Source organism: Bombus pascuorum, chromosome 12 (genome assembly GCF_905332965.1).
Source record: "Bombus pascuorum chromosome 12, iyBomPasc1.1, whole genome shotgun sequence".
NCBI classification, from domain to species: Eukaryota; Metazoa; Arthropoda; class Insecta; order Hymenoptera; family Apidae; genus Bombus; species Bombus pascuorum.
The window spans coordinates 4,545,539-4,566,832 of record NC_083499.1 but is presented as its reverse complement, the minus strand read 5'-3'; the positions used below and the strand labels follow the sequence as shown (position 1 = coordinate 4,566,832).

The 21,294-nt window shown below is 36.3% G+C and overlaps 1 protein-coding gene across 6 annotated transcripts in view; it reads left to right on the top strand.

Annotated features, from left to right (window-relative positions):
* The window catches only part of LOC132912501 (TLD domain-containing protein 2), a 299,067-nt gene that overhangs the window by 53,538 nt on the left and 224,235 nt on the right, over positions 1–21,294 (top strand). The gene's annotated exons all lie outside the window — the stretch shown is intronic.

Here is a 21,294-nt window from a genome sequence, read left to right as displayed (position 1 = left end):
AACTCAGGGCAACTCAACTTACAGCGGCAACTTTTCTCTTTAATGGTTTCCTCTCGCTGACCGGGATGGAAATAAATTTTATCGACGAACACAATGGCCGGCGTGCGATGTTTAAGCTCTGTAATTTTCGTATCTTTCGAAGTGCGCGTAATGAAATAAAAGTTAGGATAGGAAATACTGAGAATTCCTTCGAGCGGCCCCTGTTTCACCAGATTAATAAAAGATTCGCGGAACGTGCGATCGACGGCTAAACCGCGTCTGCAGCGGCGAAATTACTACAATTAAATGCGAAAAATTGTTCAAGCGCGAGCTTTCCAATTATAAGTTCGTTTCGCTCGTTTCCGCATTGAAACTGAATCGGTAAATACTTTGCGAAACTTGTAACGTAATTCTCGAAGAACGTAGTTGTAGGATGTTCGAAGAATAATTTTCGACCACCATAAACAATTGTTAATCAAAGTTACTCTCTGTGTTTATTTATTTAATTTACTTAATTTATTGAATTTAATTTGGTATACGAGCGAACGAAATAAAATTATAATTGAAAACAGCGAGGATAATTTTTCAAATTTAGCTGCTGTTCAACGACAAAGCTAGGAATTTAACTCCTCCATTAACAAAGACAGAAGACTGGCGAAAGATTCGAAACAGAATAATTTCTTTTTACTAACTTTTACTATTTTTCATGTTGTAACACCAACGCAACGAGACCCTCGATGGATAATAGGAATTGTATTCTCGTTGGTTGAAATCGATATTTTCTTCTGTCACCAGGGTAATCTATTTTATATTTGAAACGATGCTTTGTGGGCTTGTTTCTCTGCTTGGAGAGATATTTCTCCAGGGGTAGTATCACGACTGGTACATATTTTTTCCCCCGCGTTCAATCGATCATCGATTCTGCCAACGTAAATGGAAAGGAGGAGGTGCACAATGTGTCGTGACAACCACGCGATCGTGATGAATACGACGCGAGAAGCTCCATTGCTGCGTGTTTCCTTGCTCCCAGCACGTTCCAGGTAGTATCCTTGCGATCCTTGCGATTGTTGTTGATACAATCGAGTTTCTTTTCACGGATCATTTATACATGAAAGGCCCACGGGAAGAAAGAAGAATGCCAAGTTTCAATGTTTCTCAGAAAGTGAGAATGTCTTTCTCAATATACAGTACATGTAAAAAGAATAGAAAAAAATAATTCATATAAACATATGCTGTTTATGTTATATTTGCGTTTGTGAGATATAAGGAATTTTTTAATGGAAGCAAACATGTTGAAAGTGTTGAAATACTAAGATTCAGAACAGTACAAGCTTTTTAATAAATTTGGGAAATTTTGGGAAAATTTGGGAACCAGGCTCAGACAAAGTAGGAATTTTCAGCATTTTCAGTTAATTGTATACCCAAAAAGAATAAAAGAATTCGTACAAACATATGCTCTATCTGTGCTCGTTTATGAGATATAACGAATTTTATAAACAGAGCAAACCTACTGAAAATATTAAAATATTCAAATTCAAAATGAAAGATGCTTTTAAATATATTTGAGAAGCATCGTTCGTGACGACACGTCTACAGATTTGTTTTGAAACGCAACGTCAGTTTGTGCATTTTCTGTGAAGTTGATTAAATATGACAAAATCAGAACGGAAAATTCGTTAAATATCATAAACGAACGCAGATAGAACATATGTTTGTATGAACCTTTTCCGTCGCTTTTACTACGATAAATAATACAATTGTATACAAAATTATATACGATGGTACAATAAATAATATAATTTTGTACCATTAGCTGCCGATGTGGATGCCAGATATTCTGTTGTGCCCTGTGCAATGTCACAACTTCATATTTTTTCATAAATATTAAGAAAGGAAACGTTTTATTTTTCATTTTATTCCGCATGATTTTCAATTTTTACTTGCAATTCCCAGTAATATATAACACATTGAACCGTAAAAAATACGAAGTACGTTGTACGCCCCACTTTTTTGCAATTATGTGCAACTAAGAAAATTTCAATTGAAATTAATACAACGTATCAAGTGGCAAAGGATACACATGAGAAAATTCTCCATTAAATTAAAATTCCTTTTCTTCTTGTGGACTCTTCATATGCGTATAACAATGTTAGCACGATAATACGATAATCTGCATAGGAATATTTGCAAAAGGAAATAAAGGGAAATTTATTTCAATTTATTTCGCAACGTTTTATTCCAATGGAGAATCGTAATATTTTAAATTATTGTCAGACAAATATTTTGTCAGTTGTCGTTGCTCTTTGAACTCTCAAATCGTTTTGTTTTCGCTCTTTAATCATCGTGTTTTTACGACTATGTATCAACTAATAGGTTCGTTTAACCATTACTCTTGCAGATTGAATTGATTTCATTGAAATATACTCGATTATACTATACGCATTTTCTGATTAATAATTAATAACAGTATGTATCTATCTCCAGCATACAGCATAGATACAAAAATTACAATTTTCCTCTTACATTTTTTTCACTAATACGTAGTTATAGCATCGTTTTTCATAATCATGATTTTTCTCGTCCCACTTCGTAATCTACATTCTACATTATTTTCTCCGAGGTTATAAATACATATTGCCGATAATATACAATTTATAACGTTGCAACTAGTATACAAGTATGTTGCAATAACGTATCATTTTTTATGAAATATAGCGTGGCATAATTTACGATATACAATTACGCAATATCGATGTGCGTAACATACCACGGTGCAGTACATCGATCTAAAATGACAATTTTTTCTCTCATCTACTTTGATAATTAACGCTAGAACCATTGAAAATGAAGAAACAAGACTCGTATGAAAGAAAAATGGAAATAAAAGATAGACGAAGAAACACGCGATGCAAGGAGAAACACGAGCTTGCATGTGTTTTTCAGAAATGCCAGAAATCGTTGAAATTCCCCCAAATCTATGCTGTTCTATTTGTACTGTTCAAATTTCCAAAAAAAAAAAAAAAAAAAAAAAAAAAAAAAAAATACTGTTAAGCCATAATACTTCTATGAAAAATTATGAATTACCATTCTGATATAAACTTCCATTATCAAGTACAGTAACTAGCAATATTTTTTTTCTTTTGTAGTTAATCTTTTTCCAATACACGTTTTGTATTCTTTATACAATTTTTTCTAAGATTGGGAACTTGGTATTCGAAGCGCGAGTCAGTGCAGTGAAGATGCTAGTGATGGTAATTTTCATTTCCTTCCAGTCTTATCTCACAATCTCTCCTTTAATATAGAGGACAGATATTTTTCCATCGCAGCGTGTTAAGAACGCTCAGCTTTAATCTACTGGGAGGGCAACTAAGTGATTGCGGATTTTGTCGTACCACTTAATGACAACATCCGCAATCACTTAGTTGTCAACCCAATAGATACATCCTATGTAGCAATATGAAATTTGCCAACAGTTAGATCGTGGTCGTTATCGTTCGCAAAAATTTGATATTCGATGTGCAACGCGAAAATGGGTTGCTTCGACAATCCGTATCTTCATATTTTTTCATAAATATTAAAAAAGGAAACGTTTTATTTTTCATTTTATTCCGCATGATCTTCAATTTTTATTTGCAATTACCAATAATATATAACACATTGAACCGTAAAAAATAAGAAGTACGTTGTACGCCTCACTTTCTTGCAAATAGATCAAATAGATCAACGGTTGTTTCGTAGCAAATAGAATTTCAAATTTGTAATTATCAAAGTAGAATAGGAAGCTTGAGATTTCAATTTTCGTACTTTCCTGTTCCCTTTCACGAGAACGATACGTGTCTGGATTACTTGAGTTTTTATCATTTTCTCAATTACTAAATATCGCAGGTCCATCGATCTTAGTTAAAGTTGGAATTGCAGCGAGTTTCACGATTTTATTCGAAATCAAATCTCTCAAGTCTACGATAAAAAGGCTTCGAAGCGTTTTCATTAAGTGGAAAAAATCCCTCGCTGGCTTGCTCGTTCCTTCCATTAGAACTAGCCGACATCGGAAATTAACTAATCGTCTACTAAAATTTCATCGCCTTTTCCTTCTTGTCACTATGGTGCGACACGATGCAACGATTGTGCTCTTTCATCGTTTCTCTCGGTAAGACTTCCAGCTGTACAACTAACGTCGCAATTATTTTATCAGCGTCGTTATCAGGCCCGTTTGGTCTACGTAAAAGAAACATACGCGTACTCAGAAAAAAAAAAAAAATAAAAAAAAAAAAAAAACTAAACACGAAGAAAGAGAAAAACTCTTCACGAGATAATCTCATCGATCGGACTATGTTCGTCCTCGTCTCGCCGAATGCGTGAAGAATGGAAATTCTGGTCAGTAGCCGAGCTCGATGACAGGAAACCGTTGGTCTACGGGTCGATAGTTTATCGATGACCTGGATAGCTAATTAATCGAATTCCGGAGGAAAGATCCCACGAATTTGCCGATACGGCAAACAGCATGGCTAATTCATCGGAGAACAACCGAAATTCGGGTCGTTTCTGTTCATTACGAGCTGATATTGTTGTCACACCTAGCGAGGAATCTGCTTTATCTAGAATTATTATACTCTATGCTTTCTTTGCCATATTTTTCTTCCTAACTCTGTCATAGTTTGAATTTTATTCGCTTATTGGGGAAGGCAAGATTATAGTTATTATAAGATTAGGCTGCGCAGAAAGTCTTCAGCTTTTTAAGCTTAATGTTCCATTTAGGGCTTTCAGCGAGCTTCCATTATTTCACACATCTTTCTACAATACTAAGTATGACTCTATCTGTATCAATCGTATCTGCAAATATCTCAATTTACTCGTCCATTTGTTTCATCTTTTTTGTGAATCTTGTTTAACAAACATGTCAGAAATATCGTCGATAATTCGTGTCTATCATCGCAACATGTGTGATTTCCTATTAATTGTGCGTATCGATTTTTGTCTGTAGCAAAGGGTGTTACCAGTATAATAAATGTAACCATACCAACAATAACAATTGATTGTAGCTTCTCATTTTGGTTTGAGAATTGGAAAGAAGCAAGGTAGATAAGTAAAGATAAGTAAATTATTTGGTAGTGGTCTTGTAACGTAGATATCAAATAGGAGACACTGTTAAGCAATTAAAATAGAATGCTAAGATTTAGAAAGAAATTAAACAGGCGGATTTTCTGGCTAGTTAAGGCGAAGTCAGTGTTAGAACTTGCTGTGTCAAAAGGGATCATTCAGCAATATATTCGCATAGTAACCTCTAAATTACACGGCATTACAGCGGGTTAATCCTTCGACACAGGTGATCGATACCGGGAAAAATAGGTTGCTCTATTAAATATGTAAATTGAATGTCTCTAGATTCAGCCATAATAGGAGCCATTTCTTTCGTTTCGTGGTAAGCTTGAAATTTAGTTAGCTCTGAATCGAGCGAAGCAGAAACAAACTTTGAATTCCGTTTAATAATGTAAATTAATATTGTGAAAAATAATTAGTGGAGTTTAAAAAGTAATCAGATTTGAAAAGTTCAGCGAGCGGAATGTTTGTTTCACCGTCGCTGGATTTTAGGGATGAAAACTTTCGAAAAAGCACTAAAATTAATTAGCTAAATATTCGGCTAGCAACGTCGTTCAAAATTCTAATTAACGTTATATTTCATTTGTTATCGTAAAATATGCAAGCCCTCGAAATTCCGAAAAATTAATCATCTAAGTACTCGCCAAAATTAGCCAACTATTTGCTATGATACGCATTCGCTATTTTAATTGCACATATTTATTTATAGACACGCGTTCCATCGAAAATCGATGAATTCTCAATTTAATAAAAGTGAAATTCGTATGATTGCGCCGATACCAACACAACATAATCTTTCCAAACGCCAGGCAAAAAGGCGAAAGCTTGTCTCCTCGATCGTCGATACAACGACCTTGACGTCACGTAAAACAGCGAAAGCAGTCGCTCTTCGTTCGCTCTTCAAGAGAGAGCTGTCCTTCCAGTACAACCCCGAACCAACCCCTTTCCAACACCCCCCCTCCGGCATTGTGCGATTGTCTCGGGAAGTAGGTCGACACAATCAGTCCTCTGCAATCGCACAGATAGTGCACCGGCTGGCTACAAGTTCGCTCTCGAAATTCTTCCTCCTCAGCCTAGCGTACAGCACGAGATTCACCTAATTTTACCACCTTCGGCTACTCATGAATTTTTTGTCGTAGGGAAAATTCTTCGACGGAAAATTTGTTCCCTTGAAACGAAGCAAAATGATGGTATCGGTAGTACAGTTTTTGTTATCTTGTCTTTTATCGCGCGATACCATCGATACAATACGAAGGTCATTTGATACAAAAGCTTCAATTCCAGTTTCGTTGAATTTCAGATTTGTCGTAGAGCGAAGCGAACGTCGCAAGCTGCGGCCAACGTGCATGTTACTCAGAACCTTCCCCTTTATGACACAGCTCAAGGTCAATGTCACTGGAGTTTAGTCTCCGCTTATGTGCATAATCACCGATTATTTATGTAACTTTTTCGCATGACACGCGTAACCATCGAAAGGATTTCTAACTTCTTTAGAACGTACGATATGATGTGACGATTTTATCTTGCAGCAGCTACTCATTGACGTTAGAAATTGATCTCTGATTTTCATCCGCCACTTTCCTTGGAATATTTATATAATCATTCGGAACGAGTAGCAAATGGAATGAGTTAAAAACTTCCGAATTTACGAAGAAAGCTCTTCTTCTGTACAACTTCCTCTATTCGAGACACGCAATCTTGTATTCTTCTTTGCAATCTGAATAATCAAAATACTTATTTTAATTTTTGGTTATTTTCACCTTCCCTGGCAATTTGTTGAACATTCCAGGAGGCGAAGAAATGAACGTAAACGCAGAAAGTCGAGCGATGGAGTAACACTGGATGGGAAAGGGTCGAACCAAGGCGTTTCGGGTAGTTTCGCGAGCTAATATTTGCTCCATCAATCAAGCATCTATCGTCCTTGGCAGAAGAAACGGCCAGGTTACCGCTAGTCGGCCGCACCTTCGCGTCGAAAAACGACCCTACTCGCCCTTATTCCCTCTTTCTCGATCGTTCCACTTTCGCAAGAATTTCCGTCGTTAACAACCTTCCAATTATCGTCAAATTCACGCACCAACCCCTCTGGCACGCGACTAATCACGGTGCTTAGTACACTTAACAGATTGCTAGGTTAAAAGATAGTAGATAAGAAAAAAGATTGTCGCGCTAGTAATGGAGGGAAGAAATCGGTTCGGCAGAAATTTAAATTCCACCTGTCATGTACAATGCATAGAGTTATATGTTTTAAGTATTAAATGTAGAAATACTCCACTACACGAGATACGAAAGTATCGCTAAAACCTGATTCACTTTAGCGGTCAAAGGTGTTGCAGTCTATTACGATTAACACGTTCGTCCGACCGCGTCGTAGATATTACATTTTATTGCGACTGTAGAGAATTGTGGATCTTAATTGCCGAAATAAAAGTGAAGGAACACTAAGGTTACACTTGGAATTCAAATTAAAATAGTTTTAGGTCTATTTAATAAACGATTTCCAGGATCTTCGTCGATATACATTTGCACGCGTCTCAGCACTTTCTTTGCTCACCATCTTCCATACCACACCATTCATCTGTTTTTCGAGACACCGCGCACACATATACTTCCACACACTTATATTCGCATACGTGTATCACTACTACGCGGCCAATCTAGTCTAGTAAACAAAATTATACATATTTCAATAGTGACAAATACTCACAAACAATTCGAGTTTGGCACCGTAAAGAGACGACTAGAACGCTATCGATCGTTGCGATCAGGTGATCGCGTCTCCTGGTTATCCGAGTCAATCGACTGTGTATTAACCGGAGACGCGCGTATTGTACGCGGTAAAAGTGCAACTTGAATCAAAGCAATAAATAATAAATTGCAATTTGGACGCTTACGAAGCATAAGTAAAAAATTAAATATACCCTTTGGCATAGTATTGGGGTAGTTAAATATATTGTTTGGGGTAGTATCTTGTATCGTACTGTTGTACGCAATCAGAGGACTGATACGAACGTCGTTTAATGATCCATCGCTTCGTTAATGACATTCAATGAATAAAGGCGAGGATATCTTGTAGACTTGGTAGATCGTTATGTTATTCGTATGAAGGAAAGTGCGTAAGAAGGAAATAGGCAAGGAAAGGAATAAATGAATAAATCACGGGTATAAGGAGAAAGACGGAAAGGAAAGAACGTATTTCATAAAACATCCGTCGAACTCGTTTGAAGAATTTAGGTTTCGAGGGACTGAGTCGACGTGGTAAGCGAACCGATGTCGTTACTCAAAGAGTTCACAGTTTCACAAATGCGACAAATAGGATCCCTGGTGGAGGAGGAAGATAAGTGTCTCTGTACAAGGAAAGGTTGTGTTAGTCTTAACGGTCGCGTAGGTGCATACAAGTTGACATGCTATTTCTTGCGACTGAAGTCACGTAGTTCGCTGTAATTTCGGTACAAACTCAATTTAAACGCTCGTTCTCCGTGTTCCCTTTCGACTGTCGATGGCGGTCTTGATCGTTATGAAACCGACGCCACGGTCAACAGTTTTTCGTTTGACTCGACCGAACGTGCAAACGATCTTCACCGATGCTTGACTCGATTTGACCGTTGGTGTGAATCAAGCTTAAACAATACGAAACGCAGTGCGAGTACTTTATACGCAACCATTGTATTTATTCTAGCTATTGTTTGGGGTAGTATCTTGTATCGTATTGTTGAACGCAATCAGAGGACTGATACGAACGTCGTTTAATGATCCATCGCTTCGTTAATGACATTCAATGAATAAAGGCGAGGATATCTTGTAGACTTGGTAGATCGTTATGTTATTCGTATGATAGCGTGATAGTAATTAAACTCAATAATAAATTCAGTGGTTAAAGACAACGATTAAAAAGGTAATGAGGTAGATATAAAAAATTGGAACGACACATTTAATTGCCTTCACTTGTGAGCTATCATCCAGTGCTGTGAAACATTAACTGCATAGGAATTGTTCGTCACGAAGGTTTAAAAACATTGGGCAGGCTATTACATAGCGTTTATAACTTTCTCGAGTGTTTTGAAAGGAGCAACTCCTTCCTCCCTTTTTCATGTATTCGTTTCATTACAGACCCGTTAAAAAAGAATTTTCCACTTCTGGCTCGTAGATCCTTTCTCAGAATGCTTACTGCTGAAACGCTCGTAACACGCATGGCTGATTAATAGCTTTGACAAAGGAGGAACTTGGCGTTGCATATTTTGCGTTCTAAACTTGCTGACGCTATACCTCTCTGGTATTTGCTACGGCGTTCATTGTCAGTGGTCGATTTTCTCTTCTTATTACGTTACTTTTAACTTAATGTGTTACTTTACGTTACAACACACATGGGAAGAATACACTGACCACGCTACAAACGAAACGACAATTAGATTATTTTGAAGAGACGCTGATTCATTCGCCTGATAACAGTTCTATTAGGAATTTTATTTGACTGGACGATTTAACAAAAGACAAGCGCAGAGTGTTCTAATTATAGGAAAATTGGAATTGTTTTAACGAAAGTTGCGACTTTAATGGGGTGAATTATCACTGAGCCAGAAAGTAATAGTTTCTCGTTACTCTGCATAAGGCTGTTTAATACTTTATTCTGGCAAAGCGTTTTCATAAACAAGTTCTATTTTCAATGGTTTTCACGGATCATTAACGACTCTCTTAATTCGGTAAACGAAAAGAGGGTCACGGTATATGTTCGATATGAAAATTACAACGCTAACGTGATTATTGCAAAAATCAGTGTACATTTCAAAGACGCTATGCTATTGGTAGACCACTTGTGTATTTCATTTAATTTTATATTTTTATTTTTAATTCAACTCTTATAAATTGCGTCTAATATTAGGTTGTCCAAAAAGTTTCTTTCGTTTCATAAGGTGATAATAGATGAACAACAATTTCTGTTTTATATTATCTTATTGAATTAAGTATTATCCATTTCGTTCTATTTCTATTATTATGTTCGTGCATAATTCAATAAACTAAAAAAAAAAAGAAAAAACATTGTGCGTCTATTATTTCCTTATAAAACGAAAGAAACTTTTTGGACAACCTAATACAATGACTCTTTCGTAATTATTTTAAAACAATAGTAATAAATTACCCTAACATATGCAAATTTTGAAGCAACTTTTAAGCTTTCGTTCGCGTACACAGTGTCATAGATCTGTATCTAATATTCCGTATCAACGCGTCCAATCAATTTATCCCTGACATCATCATCATTAATCGGTTGAACGAATTATCTTAAACTGATTCTTCGCTACGCCAATCACAGGCAACACGCGCGAATCGAGGAACGAACGCATAAACTAGAATATTATAATTCCATCGCTTCTAAAAAAACCTTTGAAATTTACATTCGTACTACGCGTCTCGCATAGCTTATCCCCCCACATTGTTTACACGTGATCGCGATATTTCACAAGCAGCCGCAACGAAACAGTGGATTACGTTGAATGTTATTTCTATTCAAGCTCGATTTTCGAATCTATCAACATTCGCTTGCGAAGAAACGCGACTAATAAATATGGATTTCAAAAAACATAGGTTCCGTCTAGACGCTATCTATATCCTGCTGATGTAATTTTATATTTCTAGAAATTGTACGCACAAATTTGTTTTATTTGTTATTCGCTGTTAAATTGTTGAACAAGTGCTTTAATAATTTCGTCTATCTAAAATCGTGTACGTTTATGATAAATTTATACATTTATCTGTATTTACCTACTTCATATTTATTTCGTATCTAATTATGAGATCTGGTTTAATTTCCCATAAACATACAGATATTCGCACAATTACATTTTTATGAATATGAAGAAATGTTTTTTATATGGAAGGCAATTACTTTGATTTATTACAGTCGAGGTTTCAAGGCTGATGACTTATTTGTACATGTCAGCGGACTTTCAAATACGCATCAGTGTAATCTGTAATCTAGAGAATTTAATTATCGTAGATATAAATGTTGAACATCGTGGATTGCAAGCAAAGAAGAAGAATTGATGAAGAAAGAATCACTCAATTATTAACTTAATAATAATAATAGTGAAGTTGTTAGTATTCAAAGTTTATAATTCCATTTGCGATGTTATATTTGAATTATGTAAGGAAAACGTAGTCAGGAAGAAAATTAATTGCGAAATATTCGCAAGACGAAAGTTGGCAATTTATCTTCTCACACATCAGGTTGAAGAGACATAACTACTTTCTCTTTACTTACGACCTTCGTTGACCCTGAGCGACTATGTATTGTCGTATAATGAAGTTGTTAGAATGTGACTTATGCTTATGCATTTTCACCAACATATTGTTCTGTTAAAAGAGAAAAGTTCATCACCTCGTAATCACTTCTTCCTCTACGTCTTCTTTATGCAAATATAAAAATTTATCTTCCTGAAATACTCAGTCTTATTTAATAACATATCTTTTATATTATTTATATTTATATTTAATTTTAAAGGTTCGAAGATCTATGCACGATCAAATCTAATCTATCGATTATTTACAATTGTTCGTATCATTTTCTTCATACATTTATCCCAAATTCTTCCTACTATCTAACAATCATTTGTACATCATTTATGCAACACTCGTACTTCTGCGAAATTACACGTCGATGATGCTCAATTCGATCGTGCATTATTACCAAGAAATAACAAACTCCTGCCTAGCAAGTTTCATCTCTCGTTTTACCTACGCACGTAAGTCACCAAAATCATCCAATTGTCACACGTTCTGTGTCACACGTTGTACAAGCATCATTCTTCTTGGCTCAAGCCGCACGAATCTAGCTCATCGACGAGTATATATATTTATCTCCTCTCGAAATTAGAACACACAGCGTCTAAAAAGAGCTCGTACGTGATTTTCGATGGTAAGCCAGACGAAATATCGGCTAACTGAAAAGAAAGGATGCCATTTTTCAGGAACGATCGATAGAACTTGTTTTGACGCTTTTTGTCGCAGATCTTCCTTAGCGTCGCGGCGCTGCGATACGGAGATAACCTCGCGATGATATATCTACGTGGTTAATGCGATTGTAAATCGCGACGCGACCAACGTCATCACCGTTGCTTTAATCTGTGTACGACAAAGCGAGTGTTGTATTCTCGCTGATCTTGGACGCGTGCCTTCCCACCGAGTTTCGTTCACACGAGCTAACTGTTGCCATTGCGAGAGCACAGAAGGCGCTTGGAGTATCGAAAACGATTTTCAGAGATTTTGCGTAGGTAAAAGCTCACCTCGAGCGAGCATACGTCAAGCGGGTTGAATTTCGTACTCTGAAAAGCTTTTCAGCATTCACTCGAAAACAGTTTTTTCTAATTTTAATTTATATAATTATATTACATTGTGTTATATATGTTATGTTATAATTGTAATCATTCTAATTTTTTTGGATGAAAAAATTGGACCAAACACTAATAACGAAAATCAGACTGTTACGCTTAGTATTGATAAATTTAACACTGTTTCATCTACTATCGGCATTTTTGAAAATCTTGAATTCGTTGTTGTTGTAAATTGTTTTACGATTATTCTACGTCGCTCCAAAGAAAGAATGATCTGTCCCGAAAGGTTTCAGAAACAATGCCTTTTTTTTTAAACCGAACGTTTAAAAATTTTTCTGAATTGGCGCAGTTATAATAGAAAACAAAAAATATCCTAAAAAAATACGAAAATAAAAATCTATTATTTCCGTATGAGACGAAAGAAGCTTTCGCGACGACCTAATATTATTTCAACATCGTATTCAGTTTAGGAAATAATTTGTAAAAACTGTACCCGTAAAACTATGAACATTTCTTTTCGTTCTGGTAACAATAGCGTACAGTGAAGGTTTTTCTTTTGGAACAGGTACTTAATCTCCTGGAACAACTTAGAACAAAAGTTTGAAGACCAGAACACGAATACAAAGGTGACTTTACTCTTATATCGTCGTTGTCAGCGAGCATCGTCGACGCAATAATAAAATACGCGTTAGTACGTGTTCCAAAGGAATTCTTTTCCGTCTATTATCGTTGTAAAACTGAAAAAAAGTATCCATAGTCTTATTATAGTTATAGCTTTTGCGAATTATTTCCTAAAGTAAATACGATATTCAAACGAAATTTTGGAACAACGTCTGGAGCAACTAGAACAGTGCAGGAAATTTTAAACGTTCAATTCTTGGAAAATGGGCGCCAGTAAAAAATTGAACTTTTTAAGGTCGTTTTTGGGATCTTTTGACATCAATTATTATTTCATTTTAATCATGTGGGATAAATGCGAAACAAGTTGAAACGAAAAATTCGAGAGTTAGAAAATGGAAACTAATTTTATACAGGTTCGTGCAATACGGTCTGAGGCTTCCAGGCAAGAGTCGTGTCTAGAAAGAAATGAATTTCGTGACCCATGACCCATGGATTCTGATCACCGTCCGTAACAATCAGACCTACGCAAAAGCACACCTTCATTTTCAAAGATTTTTTTTTTAATTTTTTTTTTATTTTATTTTGGTTATTTTACAATTTGTCCTTGTGGACATTTGGTAAAGTGTTATATCTTGTTGGTGAAGAAAAAAAATATAATAAAAAAATAAATATAGCATGTGGGCGGCTACCCCCAGCGGGGTGCCAGCTTCGTTTTTTCTAAGTTATAGTTTTTTCTAAGTTTTCTAAGTAAGTTATATCTTTTATGATTTTCAAAGATTTCGACATCTTTATTTTAGCATTTGAAGAAAATTAAATGTCTGTGGACAAGCACATGTACTATAACTTGATAATTGGAGTGTGTGATAATTACAGATACATGGAAATGAAAGAGAAACTAGGATTTCCATAGATTCATGAAATAGAATATTTCTTTTTATTGTGATATTTCTCGTAGGAGAATCAGATAGAGAATGCCATACTAATCGTGCGAAAGTGGTGAATTATTAAGATAAGTTAGACAATTTTCTAATTTCCAGTTTTTGTTCATTTTGACTTGGACGTTACAAGAGAATTGGAAGTTTTTGCACCACCTATCATTAGGGAATAAATGATCATTAGTATCGTAGAATCGTCAGAGGCACGTGGTGTTTTTGTATTGAACTTTTTTCCCAGCGCAGCGCATTTCCTATTAGATTCCGTGCGAGATAAACAGTTTGATTAGAAAACGTCACGTAAAACCTTCGTTCGTCGTTACATCATCCGTGGCTCGAAAATGTTCTATTCGAAGGTTGTTTCTATCGTTAGTGATTAATCATTAATTATCCGCTCTTTGTGCGATCCTCGTGACTAAATGACAGGGTTGGCTGGTTGACGCTTCCAGTAGAACGTTCAACTTACCAATGCGAGTAAACAGCTCGGCTTTTGTGTTGCATTAATCTACACGATCGACGTGCATTGACAGAGCCAGAACATAGTCATTACCTTATCACCAGTGCAACTTCGTTTATATGATTTCCAATTTACAGTCGTTCAAAAAACTGACTGCACGTGCTCGGATTTTACATGAAATTATCTTTGTAGAAGAACACATTAACGAGGATAGGAAAACTTAAAATTATTGGTCGAGTCGCTTGTTGCCCTTTTCACGTCGAGCTGAATGAAAAATGAAACACGTGGACACAAAAAAAAAGGAGAAATGAAAGGAGGATATGAGAGCAGAAGTTATTACAAATAGCATATATCTTTGGCCCTTGCTCTTAGGGTCCAAGCAAGTCTATTATAATTAACAATCGCTATCTATATATAAATATTAATTAATTTCGTGGAGGACACGATTGAGCTAGCCTTTGACACACACGTAATTTTTTCGTATACATTTTCAAATAAATTGCAACTGCTTTTCAAGAAACGGAGTAACTGTTGATAATACGATACGATCAATCTAAATTAGCGCGATACTAACGAACCAGTAGCGCAACGGTTGTATCTAGAAAAACAAGAAAAAATCGCGGTGGTATTACGAATTAATCAATTTTTAAAGAGGAAGTGAAAGAAGAAATGGGGTTGAAACGTAAAAGTGGTTTCCGTGACACAGATTACCATCGTGAATGGCAATACCGTTGACCGCTGAAGGATGATTCGACTCGACCCTGTTTAAACATGGAAGAAGAAACTCTCGCCCGCCACAGAAGGCAAAGAATTGTCTGGAAATTAGCCCATGGCACGTTCATAAATTACGAATAGGCTAGGAGACAGGCCGTCTGGCGGTAGCTGGGCACACGGTTTCGATCGTTTCTCTACAGTCTAATCCGATTGCCTTATTTTCCATCGCCTATTTTCTTTTTTAAGTGACTTTCTCAACGTTTTCGTTTCAATTTTTATCTTATGAACGTCTTCTCTTTTTTATCCTACATGCGGTTGTATATTCTTTGTTAATACTTTTTATATCTCAAGAGAAGGAAGCGTTTTGGTAACGCTTTAAAGTTTCGTCTAAAAGAGAGTTTTGTAGGAGAAAGTTCTACTGGGTCATTTAATTCAAGAAATGTGAGATCAACGTGTAGGATTCATAGCACTCGAACAGTTTGGCTATAACGTAAAGTTATTCTTCTAATGGAACGTGATTTGATAAATTGTGAATAAATCTCACGTCGCTAGTTGGTCATTTTAGAGAGATCCTCAACGAGAATTCTCGAATTTCCAGAATGGAAAAATCGTTTAAAAATATAGGATTGTTTTGAAACAGAGAATCTGTTGCCAATAGAATTGTGAAGATGGAATTAGGAGACGAGAGTCGTTTTAATGAAGTAATTTCTAAATTTGTACATTCATTTCTCCTCCATTGGACATGCACATTGTGTGAACAAGTTTTCGCTTCTTCTCTTCATGTTATGTATAGCATGAACCTTACATCTTTTCAACGATAACATATCTGCGACAGTATAGTCCGTCTATAGTGTTTCCCTTCTTTTCGATGAGAGATGCAAGAGTATTGAAGAATTTTTGGAGATATTTCAAAAGGTAGAATCACAAGAAAAAAATGGAGCCAGTAACACGGATTTCATGAATTTGCTTCTAATTAACACTGCTCGTAGCGGCTGACGAAAAGAGCCACGGAAAGGCAGAGCATTCAACGAAGATCAAAGGACGCGAGACCTTTCGGCGGAGACTCGGTCGATAGTGTAGAGCCACTGGCTCGGAGACAAGGCCGTGACTTTTCCAAGACTGTTTAGTGTAATTTGTTGAAGGGTTCGAATTACATATTTCACTGAAACATTTCTCTCTTCGTCGTTATATGGTACGCGTAGAAATTCAAGCTGAACAAGCTTCTTTCAAATGAATTAAAGACGAAAGTAAATTAAATGCAAATTCATCTCTGATTTAATAAATGAAATAACGAAATTATCATATACGTAACATTATAACATCGCATTCACATCTTCGGAAGGTCTTCGTATCACAAGCTTCCTCTTCGAACTCATTTTATTCAACGTACATTAATGCAAGAGACAAAGGCAATTACGAGTTCAATTAACGAAAAGCGATTAGCGTTATCGTGAATATGCTTGTGGTCGAAGGACGAAGAAATAGATGTACGACTTGTGTCGTCCTACGTTGTTCGGAAGAGTTCTAACAGTTGGAAGAAACGAGAGAATATCGAACGATTGGTTTCTCGCATCTCATGTGATACACGGCATAGCTATTGGCGCACTTCGAGTTGCAGAGACAGCGGCGATAGAAGTTCGACTTGTAGTGGTAAACTTCGACTTGCAGAGGGCTGCGTGTTCTAAACTCGAGTTACAGAGGTAAAATAAGGGATCTGGAAACGCGGCAAATAATTCGAGTTAAAGTAAGTCTTGTTTCGAATTCGACAGGTTTTCTAGTCGTAGAGGTACAAATATGCGTTTTTAATATCAGAAACAGAAAAATTTCTGCTTCAATTTCAAACTGAATCCACCAAGGGAAATTCCCCTAAACTAGCGAATTTCATGGACGCAGTTGCGTGTGGAAACTCGGCCGAAAGATAAACCCTTCCATCAAATCGCAGTGTTAATTAACGTTTGTCACGAGACTTGCTGATCGAAGTTCGGCCCCTGTGCGTCCGTTCTGTCGAAAATGTGCCGGAACGAGTTGGTTACCGTGCAATGGCAGAGCCGCGATTGGTCGGAGTTTGCCGGGGCAAAAGGGATCAATACACACCGGGAGCAGGAGTAGGCTTTCGACACGGAGAGGCGTAGGCCGGTTATGTTCTCCACTCTACGAGAATCGGGACTGCCAGTCCTTGACCTTACCGTGCTGACCTTGACCTAGCAAACGTCCTTCAACGGAAGCCTGATTACACCAAGAGAACGTTTTGGTTGGAAAATTTTTCTTTTTCATCCCTCCCTTTCTCTCGATGATTCTCACCTCTCTTCCTCTCTCTTTCCTTCTCTCTGTGATTGTGCGTCCTGAGACTTTTTTCGGTGAAATACAAATGCAGAAAGGAGAGAAAAAAAAATAGCATTGGACGAGTGTGTTTGCTTTGAAGTCGAGGGTCGAGGGTCGAGAGTCTCTGGCTCTGTTTTTCGTTCATCGAGTACACATAACTTCAGACTTTTACAAAGATTCGTATTCGCGCAGTCTTTGCACGTGGAACTTCCCCGGACCACCAAAATTATATTTTGTTCTCTTTCGTATCCTTTCATCAAATATTGCAAAACTTAGTTCACGTAATGTAGCTTCTGGTTTCGACTAAAGTTTATGATTAATTTATGTGAATTTATTATACGATATATATATATTATCATCATTATTATTATTCTCATCTGTTTCGCTCCCTTATATACATATGTGTGTGTATATACATGTATATTTCTTATTTACGTATAAGAGAAATTAAACGCATGCATAAATTGATCAGAAACTTTGGTCGAAGTCAAACGATACATTACGCGAACTAAATTTGACAATATTTGACGAAAAGGCAGAGAATAAGACAAAATATTATTTCGATGTTGAATTCCAATGTTGTTGAAATTACGTTTGATGAAGTTACGTTTGATGAAATTTGAATTTTTAAGTCGATGAATATAAGAACGATGAATTTTTAAATTCCATACAACATTTCCAAAATATAGATCGTTATAACGCGGGTCTCGATACTTTGTATAAAACTTTGTCGGTTACCTTTGAATATTTGTCGCTTATTTTTGAAAGGCTTGCTCCACTAGACGAAATTTAATTTAAACTTAAATTAACAGGCCATTCTCATTTTCAATTAGATCGTGTCAACGTGCAAAAACTTAATATTAGAAAACTATGCGTAAGCAACTGCTACGAAAAAATTGCAAATCTACGTTCGTCGAGCGAAAACCATAAATCTATCGTGTGGTTCATTTCTCTATCACCGCAATATAAAAAACAAAAAAAAAAAAAGAAGAATGAAAATCGATTTATTAAATGGCTTTCCTGTAATCTGCAGTTCCTCGTTCCTCGTCGAAATATCCTCGCGATATTTCAACGATGCAGACACGTTCGATTTTTGCGTCGCTCTTTTTTAAACATTTTATGTAATGTTTCTTATTTGCAAGCACGCATTGTGTCGGGAACGTTGTCCGTCTTTCATTGTTCTTTTATTTAAGTAGTAAACATTTACAATTTGTTTAGTAGCCGAGTGGACCAACGATCCCAGCGACAGTGGTCGTTTTTGCGCAATTGAAATCGTATGTTGCAACCTTGAAAGGCGCGTGCCACTCGAGAAACGTAATGAAATTTAACTGAGGTTGTTAAGGTCGATTTTATCTTATCGCTGTCGCTACCAGTTGCTGTCTATCATGAGCCTTTGCACACTTTTCTTTCGCGTTTCGCTGCAGACAGGAATGGCCATAGAATTTTCTTAAATTCTCTTTCTCCGATGTAACAACTTATCGACTGATCTACGTCCTTCTTTATACACTCGTTTAACGCTAAAAATAATTCTATCCAAGCTTTGCATATAGTTAACGTTCCGCAATGTATAAAGATTACTGGAAACGCGGATCGAACAATAATTTTCCTTCGAAGTATAGATCGAAGCAGTGGAAATTATTCGAATCTAAAAGATCTGATTTTAACGCACTTTCATCATTTGAATATCTGTTCGGAAAATACACGTTTCGCAGATCCCATCGTTCGAGTGTGTCATTATTTGAATATCCCACTGCTCTAACCATCCATTATTCTAGCGTAACATTCTTCAAATGGTCCCACTATCAAAATGTTTGTAATTGAATAATTTAACACACAGAACGAAGTTCGACTCAATTTAATATGCTAATGAGAAATTGAAAATGCATCGTATTTGTGTCACACCTTATCGTTTGCTATTGTCATTAATATTCTTCCTACGGTATATTGTAGAATCGTAGAGAAAAATGGCTACGTCTGTTTCCTTTATAATTCTTTTATTTGAACGATTACGTACCGATCAAGTTTTACGATTAACAAGAAAATTCTTACTCGTCTTTGTCTTCGACTAAATCAATTTCCATAATGAGATCAAATTAGACGACTCCTTGAAACGATTAATAAAAACGTGCTAAGAGAAGCAACCTACTGTAATCTACAAATTGAAACAAAGTTATGCACGAAAAGGAAGAACCGATCCGACTGTTCTCTATCAATCTTACCATAGAGAGCGTGATAAATGCGCTTGGAAGTTAGCACGAGAATACTTCACGTCAATTCCTTTCGATCGCCACTCGATACGTCTGCAAGTTCAATACGAAGCAGCAGCTTTATTTCCCGTTAGAAGTCGGCGAACGAATAAAGTTCCATCCGAACGTACACGACGTTATCGCGGTGCTCTTTCTCCTTTCGGTGAATCGGAAGGATCGAGGTTCTTTCCTGTCGTATGAATTTCACTGCCTCTCAAACACTCACGGATCGTTTAATTCCTTAGCCGTGGTGTATTTGAAATTTATTTACTTCGAAGGTTAATTTTTTTATCGATGAGGATACACGTTAAAAGCTGAAGATTTAACAAATACAAACGCGTAGATTGATACAGAAAAGAAAAAGTAAATACAAGATACGGGCGAATAACACGTATATATCGCGATATCTTATGAGGAGATCAGAAGAAAATAAAGTTTCTTTATTATTTCATTTGTACTTTACAATTTCTCCAGCTGGACGTTTGGTAAATTTCTCTGGCTTAATTGCTAAATAAAATGTGGATGGCTAACCCTAGTGGGATACCGTCTTCGAGTTTGACTATTTTATTTCTTTATTCAGGTCAGTGAGGTGTTTTCTTTTTAGTCTTCTTTTTATGAGAGTTTTACTCGCTTCAGCAGCCAACTGGTTTCGATGTGTTGCTGTTTTTTCCTTGTATTTTTCTGCCGATTTCTTCAAGAAAATAAAGTAGAACACAAGTTTGTCATGCGACGTTTTTGAGAAGATCAGATTTGGAAATTTGTCGATTAAATTTGCCTGATTACCGACCGGATGATGAGTAAAATTCGGTATATATAAAAATTTTCCGGATGCAAAAATAAGTGAAGAACGTGAAAAGGAATTTGTCTCTTTGAAGCCTAATTTTCAAGAAAATAGAGTTTGAACGTGTTTAATGAGAAATTGGCCTGGTACATGCGCGTGTTCAATAGTCAGATTTATTTTCCAACAAAACGTCTCGCGAACGAAGTTTATTCTACGCCTTCGACTTATTTCCGCACGTAGAGTAACCTTCTGCCGATTATTTACTCCTATTCAGTCCTGAATTAGCCGTGTTCAAATATACTTGACAAAATTTTCAAACCCGATTTTCTCGAGAACGACGCATCATACGAAACAATTTCTTCTATATCTTCTTATTTTTTCCTAAAAAATCGATGTTCGCTATGTCCACTTGTACACCTTATCCAGCCTCCTGTATATTAAATCTTCGCAGAAAAATACATTTTTGAGTATAAAGTATGTTACGTTGTAATTTTTACGCAAATTCCTATTTGCGCTATATTTGAAATATTCCACTGCATTATCTGAGGTTCTAATTCTTCTACGTTATTTATATTATCTACAATGCTAATTCTAATTCACCAGGTAGAATATTTATAGAAATTATTTGCCCAAAGGAAGCGTAATTGCATGTTAATTGCTTCTTCTTTAATCAAGTAAACTTCCGACAATAGAGCATATTCTACGTTGCCGTCCATCTATGCAGTTTACAGGAAAAGATATGCACTTGACGAATCTATTGTATAATAGACCAAAGAACTTTGGTCGTCGATCTTCTTAGCGTTCGGTCGCGCGAGTCGCG